We start from the raw sequence: 21,874 nt of genomic DNA, 5'->3' as shown, positions 1-21,874 counted from the left end.
TCGGAGGGGATCATCTGAAAGTAACATTTAAGATTCTTGTTAGAATTCCCCTTGCGTATACATCTGTACTCCCAGGGGAGGCAGAGGCAGGCAGATGTCTGAGGCTGAGGCAGCCTGGTCCAAGACAGCCAGGACTACACATAGAAAACCTGTCTTGAAAAACAAAAACAAAACAAGAACCTAAACCAGGCTTTTTTTTCTTTCTTTCTTTATTTATTTCTTTTTTTTTTTTTTTTTTTTTTTTTTTGGTTTTTCGAGACAGGGTTTCTCTGTGTAGTTCTGGCTGTCCTGGAACTCACTCTGTAGACCAGGCCGGCCTCGAACTCAGAAATCTGCCTGCCTCTGCCTCCCAAGTGCTGGGATTAAAGGCGTGCGCCACCACTGCCCGGCCAGGATTTTCTTTATTGGACTAGTTGGATGCCACCCTAGACACCAAGGTGGCTGAGGAAAACAAAAACCAGCTGACACGAGATTTGCCCCCAGGCTCACTTGCCTCCTTTCCCCAGCTTTGGAGGATAGCTGTGTCTGTCAGGAGGCCAACCAGAACAAGGAAAAGCGCTGAAACCTTGTTCACAGAACAGAATACTGGATGTTCCTGTTCTTTAATGGACAGTAAGAGACTGCATTCTGTGCTCTGGGATGGCTTGAATATGGTTCGTCTCCAAAATTCAATAGGAATGTGACCAGTGTTGTGTTGGCTGGTGCTGGGAGGTGGGGCGCTTTAAGTACTGATTAGGTCTTTAAGTGGATCAATGATATTTTTGCAGAAAGGCTTGTTGCCAGGAGAGTGGGCTACTCCTGTTCTCTTCCCTCAGGGTATCTACCTGCCTTTCTGCTTCTGTTGTGAGCTGTTCAAACGAGAGACCTTACTTCAATATATAAGGCAGAGAGTGGTCAGTAAAGATATCTATCTACCTACCTACCTACACACACACACACACACACACACACACATGAGCCTTTGCTCAAGGGAGGAGGATGAAGAAATCTTTAAAATGTGTTTCTAAATCTGACAGCCTGCTGGGCAGTGGTGGCACACGCCTTTAATCCCAGCACTTGTGAGGCAGAGGCAGGTGGATTTCTGAGTTCGAGGCCAGCTTGGTCTACAGAGTGAATTCCAGGACAGCCAGGGCTATATAGAGAAACCCTGTCTCGAAAAACAAACAAACAAACAAAAAATCTGACAGCCTGTGCCAGCTGAAAGTAATGAATCCTAAAAGGAATCAACCCTAAAAGGAATCAACCCACAGGGCCATCAGCATCTTGCTTCTCGTCTGCCAGCTCTGGAGCAGGCAGAGAAACATGGAAACTTCAAGGGATCAGGACAGAATACTGAGTAAACTCTGTATGTGTCTTCAAGAAGATGAGAGACGGTTCTAGGTCAGCACAGATGCATGATGGTCACACTGCCACCTTTCCACGGCATCCACCTGTATGGTGGGGAAGCACCAGCACCGGGAGAGGTGCTCTGCCCTGAACCTGCACAGGAAGCAGTCAGTCCTGCCCAGTCTTCTCGATGCTGATCGTGGGCATGAAGTCCTCACTCGGAGCAAATGTGTGTGGCCAGAGGGAAGAAATGGGAGCTCCATAAATAGCCCAAGCTACTCCAAAGCCATGACAACAAAGGCCTGGCTTGCAGACTCTGTTGCCTCCAGGGGCAGGACAGGAAAAGGAGGAGCCAGGAACCACAGGAAGGAGCTGGCTCAGGGAACCTCAAACACACCCACCGCCGAAGTGCTCCCCAGAGAATCAGGGCTGCCAAAGGACCCAGCTTCTCAAGATAGGCCAGGAACCAGGGATATGTGGGAACCAGGGATTTATGGGAAATGTTCTCTTTTAAGTGTAATAAAACCCACTAAGACCTGCAGGACCAAACAGGATGTTTAAGTGCCAAAATCTGGTGTGGTCTACCAATCTCCTACACACACAGAACTATATCTAAGATCATAGGACAATTGCTGCTGAGAGTGAAGAGGTCAGCCTGCAGCAGGCAAGGGCAACTACCCACTGTGGGAGCTGACTTCAAACCTTGAGCTTTTGAAGCTGCAGGGAAGACAGAAGACTTTCCTAAGAGAGCAAAGCAGAGGAGTAGAGTTGACCCTGCCATCGGGAATGGGAAGAGCAATGTGAGCATAACTTATATTAACATGGGCATGTCTAGCCTTCCCTTTCCATCCCCCTACGATGGGAGCTGAGAAGAGAGAGTTCGAGAAAACAAGAAGCACTGATTGTTGCTGAGGTGGCACACATGCGTGACAGCATCTCAGGGAGAAACAGTGATTAGGATGAGGTCACCTTCCTTCCATGGACTTTGAGAAGTTCCACAAGATCTTGAATTGCTCTTGACTCATGATTTACTTTTAGGAGACTCAGGCAGGTGCTGATAATGGCAGAAATATATCTGTATCCATGAGTGTTAAAGGACCCCACTCCTCAAGTCACTCTGAAATGTGGGCAGACTCCTAGCTGAGGCTGGAGTCCTGAAGTCTATAAAGTCTATAAAGTCGGTAGTTTGGGAAGGGGATCAGAAAATTTGTGAGGAAGAGATGCACTGGGGCTAGGAGCTGCCTGGTAACAAACTTGAGGTAGACCTCATGAAGAGGAAAGAGACATGTTGGAAAGATGGTGTCGTGTCCTGACTCTTGATTATCTCCCTTTCTCTCCAGATTATTCCTGAATTAGAACCTATATCCTTATACCACTGAACCAACTACAAGTTAGTGAGTGTTGTAAAATGTGGTGTGTTTCCCTGACATCCTTGTTTTCTTACTGAGGAAGAAATAAATCATATGTTCAAGTGTAAAGAAAGAAATGTTGAAATATTGTATGACTGAGTTGACAAGATGCTACGGAGACGTGGACAGTTGGGAGTGGTCTGTTTGCCAACCAGAAATTCTTTTTGTTCTGTCTGAGAATGGAGGGGAAGTTTTTTCTCATTGTCCTCTGGTCTGATTGTGTGCCTGGGCTTTCTGAAGAAAGTCAGAAGTATGTCAGAAACATTGTTTAAGCTGTGGGAACTCACCCACAGTTCTCAGTGGGGAGTATCTTATGTCACTGGGGCCGAAGAGAGATGGCTAGGTCAAGGCCGTGTTGAGGGTCAAATGACCCTTTCACAGATATTTACATTATATTACAGTTCATAACAGTAGTAAAATTGCAACTATGAAGTAGTAACAAAAAATAATTTTATGGTTGGGGTCATAGCATTAGGAAAAAGGAAAGCCACTAACTTAGATGGTGGTAGGCTTGCCAGGCAAGCATGAGAAACTAAGTTTGATCACCAGCACCCATGGCAAAGCTGGGCAAGGGGCCAGTTTCTCTACTGTCAATGCTAGGAAGGCTGTGATGGGAGGATCCTGAGGCCTTGCTGGCCTAGCACAATCAGTGAGCAGCAGATTCTGTGAAAGAATCTCTGTGAACAGCACAAGGCAGACAGCAATAGGGGAAGGAATCCAATGTTGACCTCAGGATTCCACATGAATGTTCACAAAGGTATGTATGTGTATTTTAACCTGTGCACATGTATACACAAAACAACAAAAATAAATACATAGCACTGTTGAGGTTGAATGAAAGCAATGCCTGGTCCTTGGCATTGATGATGGAGGGAAAAAGCCAGCAAGCATTTCAGTACCCACCCCCAAAGACCAAAGCAGAGACCCCACCCCTTCTCCCATGGTAGTGGCCCATCATGGGAAAAGTATTGTCACCTGCAACACAGAAGCAATGCAGGGGCTGCTTGGTAGACTGGTGTGGTCATCCAGCAGAAGCCTATTTAGAGAAAGGATTACCAGACAAGCCTTTGGGGAGGAACTTTCCCCAAAGGAAGAGAGCCAGGAAGGTCAGAGGAGATCTTAATCATCAGAAGAAGATAAGTCCAGGCTTTGTGACCCTGATCCAGCCCACACATTCAGCCAGAATTCTGGAGAGAGGAGACTGAGCCAAGACAAAAAGAGATGTACTCATCACAAAACAGTTTGGACTTGGGGTGCAAGGAGGAGAAATGTCCCTGCACTCGGGAACCTCAACATTCTTGGGGTCAGCATACCATGCTGGCTGAGCAGCAAGCGTCAAAGCAGTGGGCAATGTCCGGCACAGGAAGTAAGGTAAGACATAAGGAAATAAGAGTCTACTGGAAATAAGAGTCTCTTGGGATGTCTGGGCTTCGGACAACCTATGGATGTCAGATGACCAAAAGGTATACACTGTAGGTGTGGGAGTTAGTCAGATCAGAACTTAGCTTTTAAGTTACACAAGCTGCAGAAGGCATCAGCAATGATGAGATCCCAGGATTCCCCTTATGAAAATATTGACAGGTCCTCCATGCCAGGAAGCTTCCTCTATTTTACTTAATAGTTCTGTGATCGGAACATACCTTCTCTGTAATAACACTGATATTGCCTGCAGACACTTCTCATAAATGCCACCTCTGTAGACTTTTGTATCCATAGTACCTGAGTTTTTGTAGCAGTAGATAGCTTCCTCAAAATAAGACCTCCTGAGGAAACTCGAAGAACAGAACAGATAATGCCAAGTTGCCACAGTGGTAGACAAGACCAGATGGGTCTATGCACAGCTCAACCCACAGTCTTAAGTCCTCTGTCTGGCCTGAGAATTCTACAGAAAAGACAAGAGGGGAAACAACAACAACAAAAAAAAACCTTTGAAACACAAATATGCTTGTGATTGCTAGTTTTGATTACCAACTGGACAAGGTCTTGAATTATCTGGGACAAAAGTCTCAATGAGGGAGTATCTAGACCAGATTGCCCTGTGGGCATGTCTGCTAGTGGCAGCAGGGTAGAGAGGTGGTGGTAGAATCTTATTTACTAATGTTAATTGATTTGACAGGTCCCAGCCCACTGTGGGTGGCGCCATTTCCTAGGCTCTGTGCTAAGTGTAGCGAAGGGACTAAATATTTGTAAACATGCATACATGCATTTCTCTGTGCCCTAGACTGTGGACCTGATACGAGCAGCTGCTTCAGTTTCCTGCCCTGAGGGACTGTTTCTGAGATTATAAACTAAAACAAACTCTTTGTCCCTTATGTGGCTTTTTCTGGGTATTATATCACAGCAATAGAACAAAAGTAGGACAAAGATCATGCTCTGAGAGTGGAAGCAGACAAAAGATGTCCCTGAGACTTTACTCTTCTGCAGCATTTGAGAAAAAACTCTGTGGGAACAATGGAGGCCCCACGGGAAAGACTCTAGACAAGCTTACCATACAGGTCAAGGCTGAAGCTCACATCAGATCATCTGCGAGCTTAGAATGCAGTGATGGAGGGCAAAGCTACCCAACCTTGAAATGTCTTGTTCCCTCAGCCAGTGTGTCAGTCTCTAACCAGCTCTGACACTTCATGAATATTCATGAACATTGGCTCAGTGCATTCAGAATATCCTTGAGTTTGAGTCTACATCTCCCTGTGCCCCACCTCCACCTGACACCCCAGCCCAGAAGTTAAGTTGAATAAGGATGCAGCCCTTACACTTTTCAAAAATATTGCATTTAATTCTATTATTATCTTACCCTTCCCTCCCCAAAGTTCTGGTTTTTTTTGGTCAGGTTATTACTAACTATATCTGGTGGCAATGTCACAATGTCCCTGTTGGAGATGTTAGATGGAGTCACCTATCTCCCATGCACATGGGCACTGCAGCATTGGCCAGACCTGACTCCCAGGAGAGAGGAATCACACTGGTTTCTGAATGGAGAGTCAGTACAGAAGATCACACAGCAAAAACTCAGAGTAACACATGCCTAGCTGGGCCACAGTTCCACTGCTTTGGCCTGGGGAAAAGTACTCAAAGTTTGTATGACTTAGTGGTTTCCTGGGGGTTTGCTGGGGGGTAATACTCATGACAGCTTCCTATCTGTGCCAGAACCCACAGCTTAAAGCAGTTCAAACTTACCTTCTTATGGGTCTGAAGTTGAAAGTCTAGCTAAAGCCAAGATGTCAGAAGGGCTTATCACTCTTGAAGGCTCCAGAAGATAATCTGGTTCCTTGTCTTCCCAGCTTGGAAAGGCCACAGCTGTCTTTGGCTATGTTGGTTCCTTGCTCTCCAAAGCCTGTGGGGCCACAGAACCCATCTTATATCATGACAATCTGAGTTCTGCCTGTAGCTCCCACTTATAAGAACCCTAGTATTATCTTGGGTCTGTCCAGAAAATCCAGAATCATGTCCCAATTTTAAGGCTGATGAGCACGCCAATACTCCCTTTATCCTTAATTCTTTCTTGCCGTGCAAAGCATGTGATCACAAGTTCTGAAGATTAAGGTTATTCATTTTTCAGATCATATCACCTTCATATTCTCTCTCTCTCTCTCTCTCTCTCTCTCTCTCTCTCTCTCTCTCCCTCTCCCTCTCCCTCTCCCTCTCCCTCTCTCTCTGTGTGTGCGTGTGCGTGTGCGTGTGCGTGTGCGTGTGCGTGTGCGTGTGCGTGTGTGTGTGTCTGGATGTGACTAACTGTATGGTTTGGTGAAGAAGGAGCCTAGTGCTTCTTCTAACAACAGGAAGCACCAAGATACACAGACGCCAGCCTTCAGTGTTCTGTAAGACCTGCATGCTTTCTCTTGCTGTGACAAAATATCCTGACCAAAGCCACTTGGGGAGAGAAGAAAAGGCTGTATTTGGCTTGTACATCCTGATCATAGCCCATCTTTGATGGAAGCCAAGGCAGGAACTCAAGACAGGAATCTGGAGGCAGGAAGCAGAGGCCATGGAGAAACTTTGCTCGCTGGCTTGTTTCTCCAATGGCTTTCACAGCTGCGTTTTATACACCTCAGGACCACAGGCACCAAAAATGCGGGGAGGATCCCTCCCATGTCAATCATTAACCAAGAAAATGCAAGAAGTTGTTCCCACCAACTTGTTTACAGGCCAGTCTGATGGAGGCTTTTTCTTAGTTGGTGTTCCCTCTTCCCAGATGAACCTGACGTGTGTCAAGTTGACCTAAAACTAACCAGCACACCCTGGAAAGATTCTAGCTAATGCTGCCCACCCAGACTGTCAACCTCAAGTCACAGCAATCATCTGCCAGGGTTCAGCCAACCTCTCTTGTACATCGTGTGGAATAAAAATGGTTGAGACTCAGTGTCCAAACTCCTGTGACTTCCTACTCCAGACACAAGGAGGGATGACACACAGTCACACTCCTAGTAGAACTCAAGAGCTCATGAGAGCAGGAGTACTCCCTTGATATTGAAATCAAGTCTCAAGGCACCCAAGAGCAGACTCCCCTTCTGGGGAATACAGAATAAATTAGCTCCGCTCTCAGGAGACAGCTGTGTGGCATGTCTCTCTACCCCCCATGGATATGAGTTGCCCATTCTTCATTCTCCACAAGTCTCTTTGTAACAACCATCTCCATGGTTCTGGAGCTCTTCTTCAAGCTGCCCTTGTCCTTCAGATCCTCAGCAATCATGATCTGGCATCTAACTTCCGAGTATCCTTTCTCCTAAAGGTATATACACCATCCTTAGCCGTCTATGGTAGACCACACAAGGGCAACAGAGCTGCCAAACATGAGCACAGCTCCTTAGTGTTCTGAGTCAGCATAGCTGCACAACTTGGAAGATATTAAATATGAAGGAAGACTATGCACAACAAGATCAGTGGCTCGGAGACGGCTGGCTCTTTCAACAGGTGCTGCAGGGCAAATCAGACATGGTGAGCACATCTATAACCCCAGCAATGAGGAGGTGGAGGCTGGATGCCCTAGAGTCCAAGGGCATCATCATCATGTATGGTGAGTCCAAAGCCAACCTGAGCTACATGAGACCCTTACTTAAAAAAACAACCACAACACTACCAAACCCCATCAAAATAACAAGTCTGCATTAATACTCCTTTCGCCACTCTGAAACTAGTAGTCAGTGCTATCATCTGGCTGCAAGTTATAATCTGGGGACCCATTGCTGTGTCACAAACTGCCACCAGCATGGACAAAGCAGAAACCATTACACCTCCCAGCATCTGTGAGATGTTGATGCAGCAGAGGGCGAGGTGAGCCCTCTGCTCCTCCTGTGTCCACTGATACTGCTTTCTGGTCCTCAGCTGGTGATGGACTGATCTGGAAGGTACCAAGACACCATCATTGAGACAAGGCCACTCTCAGCCTTCACAGTGCACTGGACAGCTTCTGTGGGCACTGAGCTAGCTAACTCACACTAAACTGCTGCTCTTCCTGTTGAGGCACCCATGAGCGCAAACTTATGATATCTGTCAACGGATCTATGTGCAACTTTGAATATTGCCTCTTTCTAGTTAAAGACACCTGATAGAATACAAATTTCTATTTTTGTTTTTTTTTTTTTTTTGTTGTTGTTGTTTTTAAGATGTATTTATTTAACAGGCATTAGATCTCCTTATAGATGGTTGTGAGCCACCGTGTGGTTGCTGGGAATTGAACTCAGGACCTCTGGAAGAACAGTTTTTAACCACTGAGCCATCTCTCTAGCCCTGAATACAAATTTCTAAAAGTGATTAATTATATGTGGTATTTTCTTTATGATGAAGCAGTAGTTGCGAAAAGTTTAACTTTTTTTTTTTCAATCTTTGGTAACCTACCCCAAATTTCTTTGTGACTTTGTGTAGCTTAATGGCTGGGCGTTTCTAATTCTTCCCACTGCTAGCAAACACTCCCCTCCGGTACTCCTGAGTTAACAGCTCTTAAAATCTATATTTCATCTCTGCTATCACAAACACAATTGGAGAAGTGGCCTGTGTGGTCACTTCCCAGGTTCTCATGTGTCGGCCAGCCTTTGGGTCTGGTCTTTCTTCTTCTCCATTCTGGTAATCTCTGTCTCCTTCCTCTATCCTGGTTCCTAGCCCACACAAATCTCAAATTCCTGCCTCAGTGTATCTGCCCAGCCATTGGCTGTTGGCTCTTTATTAATGGGACAAGAACTTTCAGCATTTAGACATGCAGATTCCTGCTTTTGGGGGCCAGATTAGTTCAAAGCATTAGAACCAATTCCCAACAACTTTGAACCTCACAATGCTGTTCTCAACTCTTACCATCAGACATCATCTCCAGAGTCTAAGATTTAGCTTTGCCATTTTCCATCATTCCTATAACGTCGTCATATCCGCAGATGGCACTTTTAATGCGACCTTGTTCATAGATTGGCAAACTTCCATTTCCCTTCTCCATGTATACTTTTGACTCATTAACATTGGACTCATAGCCAACAACACCTATCTCTCACCCAAAACTGACACACACATCTATTTTCTCCTGAGGGCACATCACAAGCTTCTCTCACCAGCAGCTCCTCAGTACTGCATGTGGGGTCAATTTAAACACAGAGCTCAGCAACAAAACACTCAAAATTCAGAAACTATGGCACAAATAAGAAAGTGCTAATTGGCACTATTGAGAGCCTGCAGCAAGATGCATGCTCACCTTGTTTGACCTCAGAGCAAAGCATGTCGGAAAATCAAAGGTCTGCTGTTCTGCACACCCTGTGAGAAAAACTAACGAATGAACAACTGCAGCTATTGACTTTGGAGTCTGGAGAATGTTTTTAACGAATAAATGAGTTTGCAAAGGCAAGGAATATGGGATGAGGGTTAGTGCTATCAGATGCCACCTCAAGAATGGGCTATGGGGGCATGTTAGCTGGCACTGCCCATAGGGAATCCAGGTATAGCCTCTCCAAGGTGGTGGTCTCAGGGAATTGGACTGCTTAGTTCTGGCTTTCCTTTTTCAAATCAGGTGTGCTTCTGTGTCCGATCGATATCTATAATTACATCAAATGTCATTATGTATCCTTAGCCAAACTAAGGACTGGGAGAACTCTGAAGTGTGTTTGGTGGGAAAAGCTTAGTAACAAAGGACATTGTGGACAGGAGAGATGACAGCTGAGAAGACAGAGCCTTTGCTGCCCCAGTATGAAGACCAGAGTTCAGATCCCCCACAGCCATGTACATGTGAGAACGACATAGCAGCCCATGGACATAGCAGCTCACCTATAATCCCAGAATTTAGAGGATGAGAGAAAGACAGAGAGAGAGAGAGAGAGAGAGAGAGAGAGAGAGAGAGAGAGAGAGACAACCAGTGAGCTCCTGCTTTAGCAAGGGACACTGCCTCAAAATATAAAGTGAAAAAAATGATTAAGAAGGACATCCAATATCAACCTTGGGCCTCCATGTACCTACCACACATGTGCGTGTATGCACACACACACACACACACACACACACACATTGGCCAAAAAGAAAGGACCACAAAGTACAACTTTTTTCCAAACCATTTAAATTATCTTACATTTATCATAAGGAACAAGACACACATGGTATAAATTAATTACATCACAAGCAAGTCCTAAAAAGTTCACTGAGGGCAGCATTTCATAAAAATTCCTCTTCTGTTTTGGTCTCATAAGAAATTATCAGTATCTTAGAATTCTATTGCTGTGAAGAGACACCATGACCATGGCAACTTTTATAAAGGAAAGCATTTCACTGGGGCTGGCTTACAGTTTCCGAGGTTTATTCTATTATCAACTATCATACCATGCAGCATGGGAGCATGTAGTCAGACATGGTGCTAGAAAAGAAGCTTAGAGTTCTCTGTTGGGTTCCTCAGGCAGTAGGAAGTCCCAGTAGGTAGGGAGACACTAGGACTAGCTTGGGCTTTTGAAACCCCAAAGCCCAGCCCTAGTAACACACTTCCTCCAACAAGGCCACACCTCCTCCAACAAGGCCACACCTCCTAATCCCCCTCAAGTAGTGTTACTCCCTGATAAGCAAGCATTCAAATATATGAGCCTATGGGGGTTGTTCTTATTCAAACCACCACAATCAGCAGGGATCCATGTAGGAAGTAAGCCCACCACCACATCCTTCCCCTAGCTTACACACACCTAGGATCTACCCAATTAGAATGTTGTTGCCACATACTCCATTAATAAAAAGGACCAAATCATTTAACACCTCGCTCAGATACTCTCAATTATGCTGGAATGACCTAGAAAAACTGGGACTCCCTACCTATGGAGGTACCATAAGAAAATGTAAACCCAGCAACATCTTCAAGGCTGGTTTGGTTGTAATGACTTGTATCTTCCCAATTATGATACAAATTGCTTCCAGAGGACACAAGCTGACTCTTCCTTGTAAAGGCACATTGGGCAGACCTTAATTGGCTCACAGACTCCTGCAAAGTATCTGAGAGATCTGTCTACCTGGGCAGCTTACTTTTGTAAGAAACTAATGATGTGTCCACAGTGATTAACGACCGCTGTGCTCAGGGGGATGAGGCATTCAGAAGTGACTCGTGCAGCAGTTTATTTGGATGTATTGCCCTTGACTCTCTCCCTAATCTGACTGCATCTGGGCCTTATTTCCTATTGTCATTCTGTCTTTTAAAGGGCTAGGTTTGAACTTCAACCCCTCACCTCTGGAGATGTAACAACTCTGACCATGTAAATCAAGGCAGAAACAGGTGGTCCTTTCTCCATTTCTATGCTCAGCTCTCTCAAAACCAAGTCAATAAACTTCCAAGACTGTCGATCAACAGCGAGACGGAGTCCTTCTGGCATTCTGGATACTCAAAAGCATAGTTTTATTTCAGACTTGGTCCATTCCGCCTCTGCATGTAGGCACACTCTACATTATTTTGTCCTGCTTGCCAAAGATGCTACTATGCACAATACTGCTTGGTGTCTTTTGTGGAGCTGTGCTGGAATCTGAGTCCCTTGGCATTGCCTGCAGTCCATCCTGTGTTTATATGTGCACAATGTATGTATGTCCAAGACTTCCTGAGGACAAGTGATTCAGGCATTCCCCAGACTCTCAAGGGGATCACCCAATACTGGAGAAAGGTCAAATCGTGGGGGGATGGAGAGAGGGGTCAGCCATTGAGAGTACATGTTGCTCTATCATGAGAAACAGAGTTTTCATGCCAGTACCCACATCAGGAAGCTCTCAAATGTCTGCAATGCCAGCTCCAAGGGATCTGATGCCTTCTACTATCCCCCATGGATTGGCACACACATGTGCATATACACACACACACATATTTAAAAAAAAAATAGAGAAAAGTCAAAACAGTTATGCATGCTCCAAAAGGAATATCATTCTATGGGCAGATGGATATTTCTATGTTGTATTTTATATGCACATAAAAGCTGTGGCCTGTCTCCAAAATGTCAGAGACAATCTTCACCTTTATGTCCCTCTGACATGTTCCACATACACAAGCCTCTTCACAGAAACAAGCCTCCCCCTAACACTTTTCCATGGCTGACTCTGTCCCTACAGGCACAGACTCCACTGGGCCTCTGGCATTTTTATACCCTCTCAAGAGTCCCCCCACATTCCAAACAAACTATCTTCAGCTGGCAGAATCGTGCCCCTTTCAGAGCAGGAAACAATCACAGTTAGCTGCTATGAATAATCTGAAACAGCCCCATAGCCCACACCTGGGATTAAACAAAAATATATTTACATATCATAACTGTGGTTTTTTTTTTTTTAAGAAACCAAAATTCTCATTACAGATCTCTAAGTTCAATGAGAGACCCTGTCTCAAAAGATAAAGTGAAGGGTAGGGGTTGGGGGATCTCAATATCAGTCTCTGGCCTCCACGTGCATTCCCCAACACACGTTCTTGCACACATGGGCACACACGTATGCTATACACACACCCCAGAGTATAGGAGTCTTGGGTACTGTCCTTCAATGTTGACTTTTGTCCTCTTCAGAATCTCCTGTTTATAAAGAATGCACCCAGAACAAGTCAATGATTTTAATGATCTCCTCCCCCAGGCTTTGACCCTGAAGACAACATTCTGTTTTGTTTTGTTTTGGTTTTTTTTAACCAAAAGAAGTGTCCGTGCATGATTCTCTGTGTCCTTCACCTCTCTGTGTGAGTTGCCTGAGGAGCAGGGATTACAGGCTCACTGAGCACTGCCCTTTTAAGGTTGTTTCAAATCTACAAGGATTTGGCCCATTTTCTGCAGGGTAACTCTGTCTTTGCAGGCTTTACTTAGCTTTCTTTTGTTAAAGAATGTAATGAGAGCAAGCCTCCAGAGCTCAGAGATAGACAAACCAAGAGCTGGTGAAACCTTTTTGATGCTTTTGGTCCAAGCCAGCAACCCCTCCCTGGAGGAGGAGTTCCATGGTTACCCAGGGACAAGCCGCACTCTGGGAACAGGGTCTGTGTGGCTTTTAGGTCGCTCTGTTTTAGGATATGCAGCAAGACCTCTGGCCCTCTGTGGAGACTGAACTTCTTTCTGCACTGACCATATTTTGACTACATGCAGACCACAAGGCAGAAATCTACCCGGTCTCCAGACTTGTTTCTCTTCTGAACGACTGCATATTTCATCTGTGTGGTGTCTAGAAACTATCCTGTCCTCCTGTGACCATGCCATGACCTCCTATTAAAAATAACCAATTTGTGCCTCTTTTTGAACCTTGAAGCGTTTCATAATCAATTGCCAGATAAACCCCACAATGTCCCATTCAAGGCGGCACAAAAGGGCATGAGCCAAGCTTTCTTGGTGGCAACAATAAAAATCTCAATCATGTGATTTCTACTTTGGGTTACCCGAGTCAAAGGCACTTCTCAGAAAATGCAGAAATGCTTGCCAGACCCACTAGGGTAAGTGTTCCTGCCTTGTAAATACAAGACAGCTTTACCCCCAAGTCCATCAAGCTGTGTCTAAAGATTGAAGCCTAGCTCTTTAGTAGCTGCTTCGGGGACAGAGCATGGAAAGAGAGGAGAGGGACACTTACTGTTGCCACACCCTCCATCTCATGAAACTCATAGCGATGCCCAAACTTGATGTCACATTTTCTACTTCTTTTTCATATTGTCACACTAGAGACTGAGCCTCAGGCCTCCCTCCCGGACATTAAACAGCATTACCCTACACCTTAGCTCTCTTTTAACCTTTTCTTGTTCTTAGTCAAGATCTCAGAAAGCTGCCCCTGTTGGCTTCAAACTCTAGGTACAGTCCAGGCAGGCCTTGAACTTGTGATCCTCCTACATCAGCCTCCAAAGTGGCTGAGATTTCAAGTCTCTAGATTAAGGCCTAGCTCTTAATTCCCTTTTATAGATGAGGAAAGAAAGGCTCAAAGAGGTCCTGTACCTTGCCCGAGGTCATCCCAAACAGTCAAGATGCAATATTACATGCAGACTATGCTCACAGTTTCCTCACGTAAAAGGCCTTTTCAGTGGAACCAGAAGAAAAATCCCAGCCTCTGACTGCATGAATTAGCAGGTGACCTAGAAAATGGAGTAGTACTATGCCAGAAAGAAAAGAAGGCCCCCATGAAAGAAATGACAGAAACCTATCCCCAGAAATGCCTCCCTCTCAACCCCCAGTCCTCAAAGCACCTGATTGGATCTCCATTCTTCTGACAGCTATGATGCCTGAGGAGGCTCCATCCAGAGGCACTGGGGCTTCTAAAAACTCCCAGGGTGGGAAAGGAAGCAGATCCAGGCCACAGTGGAGCAGGGGGAAACCTCATAATAGGTCTCTTTAGTGTTCTGGGAACAGTGGAATCACATTGGATAGAATATGGCAGAAAGTGTCCTTGGGAAGGAACAGGGTGGGAGGTGTTATGTGACTTTTTCTGTTCGTGTGAGGAGGCATGAACCCCAGATAAGGCACCATTGCCAGGGCAGAGAAGTGACTCCACCCAAGTTTTAGGTGGGCGAATCTGTGACCTTCCTGAGCTCACTTACAAGAGCATGCTCCTTAGGGGAGCGTAGAGACTCAACGCCAGCCCCAGCATGGGACTCGGCAGACCTGCAACTCTGGAACCCCATGTACAGCTCTGGCTCCCCCAAAGAGTCTCCTCTTCCAGGCCATTTCTATTAGTATATTGTCCCAGGAAGGAGCCTTATGAGTCCTGTAACTTTCTCTCTCTGTTTAGGAGGGGGTGCGTTGGGGGGTCTTTCCTTCTATGGGGGGTGGGCGTGCAACTGAGAGGTGACATCTACTACACAAATGAGATCAAGTCAGAATAGAGGTGAGGCCAGGGGACCCAACCTAGTATTCAGAGAATTAGAGAATAAGCCAGAGATCAGCAAGCTCTGTAGAGGGAGTGGGTGACCAGGCGCTGGACTAAAAGTAACAGGCAGAGACGAGCACCTGGCAGGAAACCCCCCTTCCAAGACACCTTTAACACAGCCAAAATTACCTCAAAAACACAGAAGATCTCCCTAGCACTGTGCCTGGTCAGCCAGACAGGGTCAGACAGGCATCCCGGACTGAAAAGACTGAGCTAGCCAGTGCCTACTGGGTGAGAAACAAGAAAAATAAGTTGAAATCTTCCATAACCAGAAAACACACCAAGGATCTGACAATAGTGATAGAGGCACTTGGTGTAGAAAATATGCTTGTCTCCTGGCTGTGAGTTCAAGACATGATCTAGGGAGGGTTGTATCAGAGAAATAAAGTGGAAACCAGCACAGGAGGAGATCTGATATGGACCTTCAGCCTCTGGACAAGCACTGTTGAAAGCACACCTCACACACATGTATATACCATATACATGCACACATAAAATCAAATTGAAAGGTTTAATTAGATTCCATATATAAAAACGGAGTTAAGACAAAAGCTTAATTCTCAGGAACAGGCAGCCACTCTGGAGGATAGGGAGGAAGGAAGGGAGAGAGAGAGAGAGAGAGAGAGAGAGAGAGAGAGAGAGAGAGAGAGAGAGAGAGAGAGTGGGGGGGGGGACAGCAGGTAAACAGGCTATTGTATGCTCTAAAAACACCTTCTCAGCCATCCCACACCTGCTCAGGACCAGCACAGGCAGCCGTTAAACTTGCACTATTTTGGAGAGAATCACAAGGGAGCCAACTGTGGTCCCCTCCCAACTCTCCAATTAAGCGTGGCATCTGCTGAGTCATGAGGTTTGAGCGCTCCTCCAAGCAAAAGTGCAAACACCGCCCAAAGTACCTGTGTGCCTGGGAGCTTTGGAAACTAGGAGAGGCACGGGGCGGTTTCTGTGACCAAGCCTGGGCAGGATATAAAAACTCAGCACAGAAGCATGTCTAACGCATAGGCAAGGAAGCTTCTGGAAGCCTGATAGGAAAGACCGAGTTGCATTAAAGGAAAATCAACCCCCACCCTCATCCCCTGTCCCTGTCTGTCTCTGTCTCTCTGCCTTCTGACACGAAGACATTTTCTCTGATTCGACACATTTTCCCCTTCTAGTTTGCTTTCTATTGCTATGACAAATACCATGACTGAAGGCAACTTAGAGGTGAAAGGGTCTGTTTCCCTTACCTCTCTGGGGTTCCCAAGTTTGCTTCTCATTTCAAAGGGGTTGCCGTCGCCCCACCCCCAACCTGAAACTCAGTGTTTCAATGTTCCTTCTCTGTTCCTGAATAAGGAAGCCTAGTGGTGCCAAGTATAGGTGTGGACTCTTTAACTGAGGCCACTTTGTTCTCGTGACCCTGGAGGGCGGAACTCCATCTTTAACTCAGAAAAGTCTGTCTCCCTCGAGTCTCCCATTTTGTTTAGAGGTCTCCCCCTCCCCGGGCTATTCACGCCCCTTCCTTTCCTTTCTCCTTCACCTCTTTTTTCAGACCATTGGCTTCTATTTCAGTAACAGGACGCTTCTCAGGCTAGTGGTCTACTCCGCCAGCAGTGCTCCATTTCCTCAGCGTCAGGTATGGCACCTACTGCCATCCACACCCACGGTCCCCAGCTCGAGCTCTTTGGCAGAGCTTTCCCACTCAGGAACCCTATGTGGGGTTCCCTCCCCTCCTCTCCTCAGAAAACACTCTCTTTGTTTTTTTCTGCCGTTGCTTGTGCCTCCATGGCTGGTGACTTTCTCCAGGTTGCTTTATAAAGCTATCCAAGGTTTTTTGTTTTTGTTTGTTTGTTTGTTTGTTTGGTTTTTGTTTTGTTTTTGTTTTTTGTTTTGCCTTTCCTAATTCTTAAAGGCAGCAAACCCCGGTGGTTCACCATCAAGAAACTAGATGGATTCTGACACATGTGATCTAAGTCTCTCTAAGCGCCTTCAGGACTATTTAGACTTTGGTGTGGGGCTTAGAACAGACCACACCAGACCAAACAGTTCCAAGTGGGGTTTATTTAGGAGATAGGGCAAAGATGGGGCGGGGGAAGAAGAAGATGGAAGAAGAGAGAGAGGTCAGGGGGTTCTGCCTGTTTTATATAGGCGGTGACGTAGCCTCTCCCAGGTAAATGTGAGGTAGCCAGGTGGATTCTGGGAATATATGGCAGTTGCCTTGGCAACGGTTGTCTAGATGTGATGTCACTGGGTTCGGAACCTGATACCAACAAGGACTCCATAAAATTTAAAGGCAGATAAAAAATAAATAAAAAAATCTTTCCTGGTCTCTGGACCAGTGAGGGAGATGGACCAGTGAAGGAGATGGCTGTAGTAACACAGGACATCGTTTAATAGAGACTCTTGTTCTGAATCTGTTCTTAACCCACAGCCAAAATAACTTGATTCATCCAAAAATAATCTTTACATTAAAAGCCATCTTTAATTGGCAGATAAAAATTGTATGAATTATCATGTATTACATGGCATTCCAAAGTATATACACATTGTGGAATGAATAATTTGACTAATTAACGTGTGTGTTATTTTGCAGTTAGTATTTGGAGTGAGAATATATGAATTCTTAGCATTTTCTGAGAACATAAGATGTATATTAACTATTGGTGCTGTGTCGTGTGGTCTCTTGAAGTTATTCCTCACTCCAATCATAAGTTTGTATCCTTCTGTGACATTCCCCGAAGTTCCTCCTTCAACAACCCAGTCCTCAGTAACCACCATTCTACTCTCTCTCTCTCTCTCTCTCTCTCTCTCTCTCTCTTTCTCTCTCTTTCTCTCTCTTTCTCTCTCTCTCTCTGTATTTATATAATTTTAGATTCCACATATCAGTGAGGCCACGATGTAGTTGCCTTTCTTTGTCTGGCTTCTTCATATACCATAATGTCAGGTTCATTTACATTGTCACCAATGTTAGAGTTGCCTTTCTTAGGGCTGAATAGTATTCCATTGTGTACATATGTCCTGTTTGCCCTATGTATATTGCATCGATGGACACAGGTTGATTGCACAGCCAGTGTGAATAGAGCTGCAATGAATTTTCTCTCTCTCTTCCCCACTCTCTCTTGCTCCCCCCCCCTGTGTTATTAATAGATGATATAATGGTTCTATATTTAGTTTTCTGAGGAAACCCCAATACAAAATTATCTTAACTTAAAAGCAACTAATGAATATAATGCAGTTTCTTTACTGTAAGGGAAAGAACTGTACACACTGTATATAAATTGCTTTTTCTGTTTTCATCTGATGTCATGTCCAGGTCAACTTTAACCGTCCTAACTTGTCATAGCCTAGAGTCACCAGAGGTGGGAGACTCAACTGTTCCAATCAGGGACATTGTACTAGCCTACAGTCACACCTGTGGAGGGTTCTCTTGCTTACTAATTGATATCAGAAGACCAGTTCACTGTGGGCAACATCATTCCCTAGGCAGATGGTCCTGGCTGTATAAGAATGCTAACTAAGCACAAGCCTGCCAATGAGTCAGCAAAGAACAGCTCTCCATGGTCTCTGCTTCAAGTTCCTGCATGAATTCCCACCCTGACTTCCTGTATTTATTTAATTGTTATCAAGAGAACTCACCTTGAAATGTGAGGGATTGTATGGCAGGACCTTTCATTTTCTATATGTTCCTACTATCTGCTTTTGCAACTAAGTATAAGTGTTAGTATTTTAATTAATACCCATAAGGAAATATTGCTATAATGAAGTTTTCACAATAACCTACAAGCCTGCCTCTGAAATATGGAGAAATTACATTATAGGTTGAACTGTGAAATTAGATCCCAGGGTAAACTGCATGTGCTTGGAATATACCAGCTCACCAAGGTAAAGAATCTTAGAGCCTTGACCTGCTGTATGTGGCTCCTCAGTAGATGAGGAAAGAAGCAGAATAGTGAATTGAGTTTGGTGCATTGTGGGAAGGGTCACATACCAACCAGAGAGAAGAAAGCCACTGGGGCATTTCAATCAGAAATGCTGGAGTGGTCCTGGTTGGGGGTGGTGGGGGGTGGGGGTGGGGCTTTACCTTCTTCTTTAGCTGCAGTTCAGGATCAAAAGCCTAAGTGTGAGTGCCAACTAGTCTCACCTTAGAGACTTACAGAGGCACAGCTGGTGTAACCCGGATAGGGGTCGGGGGAGGAAAGAATTCTGCTCAGGCTCTACTCCTGCTTGCCCTCCCTGACCCTGGCTCTGTCTTCTGCAGATTTGCTCAGGGTCACAAGGCAGCTCCCACATTTCCCTGGGCCCTGATTCCTTGCTCATGTCTATAGAAAAATCAGCCCCCGAGCTTTACACCAATTGAGTGACCCCTAAACCTATCCCTGTGGCTGAGTGGCTGATACACACTGTTGCTGGGCTTTGTCCAGAACAGATCATTCTGGCAAGAGTGTCTATGATCAACAAATATCAATTAAGGAGCACCCTTAAGCCCAAGGGATCCCAATCGATTTATTTTCATAATAATTTATTTAATTTTATTTTATATGCATGGGTGCGAAGGTGTCAGATTCTCTAGAACTGGAGTTACAGACAGTCGTGAGCTGCCATGGTAGTGTGGGGAGTTGAACTCAGGTCCTCTGAAAGAGCAGCCAGTGCTCATAACCAATGAGCCATCTCTCCAGCCCCCAATCCCAGTCAGTTTTTATGCATCATCAGAGATGCAATGGGGGGGGGGGGATATCCACACTCTTTTCCAGGCCCGGTATTCCCATAGACAAGAGTAAAAAGCCAACATTTACTGAGCTTACGAAGCAAGACACTTTTAATAATTCATTCACCCCTGACAATAATCCCTTTAGGGATTCATACCTCACAGAGAAGAGGCACCAGCTCCAGGAATTTGAGTCATTTACCTCAGATCATGCAGACCATCTGCATCAGCGCTGCTAACACAGATTTAATACACAGTTCGGCACAGGTTGTTTCTGGCTCAAGGTCAGTCAGGTTTATCAAGGAAAGCACAACTAGAACCTGTGCCCCAGAGGTCATTGTTTGTGGTTTTGGTCACCAGTGATCTACAGGACATCTGCATGCATGCATGGTTTAGACTGAAATCAACAGGAAGATCAGACTCATTTTCCCTTTCCAGTTAGACATTTTATAGCTGTTGGGGTTTTGGTTTGCTGAAACCAGCTCACTGAGGGCTGATGCAATGCTTGGTACCCAGGTGCAGCGGATTTTTTTTTCATGACATCAGATTTCTGTACTTGTCCCATGTGAGCAATCAAGATGCTATGAAGCAGAAGCTTGGATGTCACTCAAAGAGCAGAGGACACATAATGCAAATGGAAACCATGATCTTTGGGGTGGGGGCAGGGTTCTGCAGAGGTCTCCGCATCTCCTCTTGGCCCCATGGCAATGCCAAGGTTGGGTCTGTGTAGCCTTGGTGAGTATATAACATGGGGCTGAGGGTTTTCTCTTTGCTCTGAAAGAGCAAGGGCTATGGTGACCAATACCATGGTCAGATTTACAGAAAATCTTCTTCCTTCCCAGCAGACTTCCTGAAAGGGAAAATTCCACACTCCTCCCAAACTCGAGATTTCTGCTCATTTCTTACTGGCATTTTGGATTGGCTCCAATGGTCCCTGATAGCAATTCTGACTAGGGAAAAGTGGTCCAAGTGTGTTGGAGCTGGTGGTGGAAGCAGGTGTCTATCCTATACACACACACACACACACACACACACACAAAGGTAGATGGTCTCCATGGTCTAGCTGGAGAAGGCTCAGAACAACGATGCCCAGAATGTCTGGCTGGCCAGACAGAAAAGCTAGACACAACCTTCATTCTTTGTGTTCAAGCCAGAAAGGACCTTCTGCTCATGACATAAAGAGGGTGTCAGCTGTTCCACAGATCTAAATATCTCAGCCACAAATGAACAAAGGGGAACAGAAAGACTTCAAGTCATAACATTTTATACAGATCCATTGTTCTTCCAAAAAGTTTCAGAGGACTGAACTCCTCCATTGATCTGAACTTCACTGGCCGTGTTAAAATACCCTCAGGATAACTGCTTTCCTACGACAAAGCCCAAGATGTGAAGGGAACAAGTTAAAATTATTTTTCAAAATGGCACTGCGGTTTGGCATCAGGGAGGGTATTGTATTAGTGGGGTGGGAGCTTGCAGGTTTGATCCTGTATTTAATCCCAAGAATAAGGTAAAGCATGAGAGACTGAACAGGCTGGGAGTAACAACATCAAATGTAATAAAATACAATACAAAGATAATTCTTTTCTTCCTTTCTCTTCCCTTACAGTGTTTTATTTGCTATTTAATGTCCTCTTAAGAGTTAAAATTTAAGTTACCAAGCCTCTTTATGTTCTGCAATTCATTTCAAACACAAATATAAGTGCCTCAGGCTCATTCACAGAGCATACAAAATGGCAACCTTTGTGGTTTGTAGTGCGCATGCTCCTTGGTTTGGTTCTACCTGAAGCATAGCACAGGGCCCTGGCCTAACCCACATCGTGTACGACTTCTCACAGGAAGTTCTTAGCTCACTGCTCAGCGCAGGACTGAAAGCGAAGATGACCCTCTGTCGGCCCTCCTTCCAAATCCTCACTTTCAGTGCCTGTGGCTGCTGATCCAGGCCAAGACTGCGACTTAAAAGGGTCCCAGTGTTGATTTTCCTCTTTCCTCCATAATTAACATACAGGATAAGGATATCGTGTGGCGTTCATATGTACACATCATTGCCTGTTGCTCGTTTTTATCTCCCATCATCCTTTCTGTCCCCACTCATTTATATCTCTGCCTAAAGATACCCCTTTTGGCCGGGCGGTGGTGGCCCATGCCTTTAATCCCAGCACTT

At 45.3% G+C, this 21,874-nt stretch overlaps 1 long non-coding RNA gene across 3 annotated transcripts in view; it reads right to left on the bottom strand.

Annotated features, from left to right (window-relative positions):
- Positions 1-16,358, bottom strand: part of LOC143434815 (uncharacterized) — a 40,758-nt gene extending 24,400 nt beyond the window's left edge. For all 3 annotated transcript variants that reach the window (XR_013104596.1, XR_013104595.1, XR_013104594.1), the window contains exons 1-3: positions 16,259-16,358; positions 5,913-6,069; positions 4,455-4,617 (exon numbers count right to left, since the gene is read on the bottom strand). This is a non-coding gene — a long non-coding RNA (uncharacterized LOC143434815). The remainder of the gene's footprint in view (positions 1-4,454; positions 4,618-5,912; positions 6,070-16,258) is intronic.
- Between the last annotated feature and the right edge of the window lie 5,516 nt (positions 16,359-21,874).

The sequence above is a fragment of the Arvicanthis niloticus genome, chromosome 17, assembly GCF_011762505.2.
Source record: "Arvicanthis niloticus isolate mArvNil1 chromosome 17, mArvNil1.pat.X, whole genome shotgun sequence".
In the NCBI taxonomy this organism is placed as follows: domain Eukaryota; kingdom Metazoa; phylum Chordata; class Mammalia; order Rodentia; family Muridae; genus Arvicanthis; species Arvicanthis niloticus.
The sequence above is the reverse complement of the archived record's forward strand: the minus strand, read 5'-3'. Positions and strand labels throughout refer to the sequence as shown.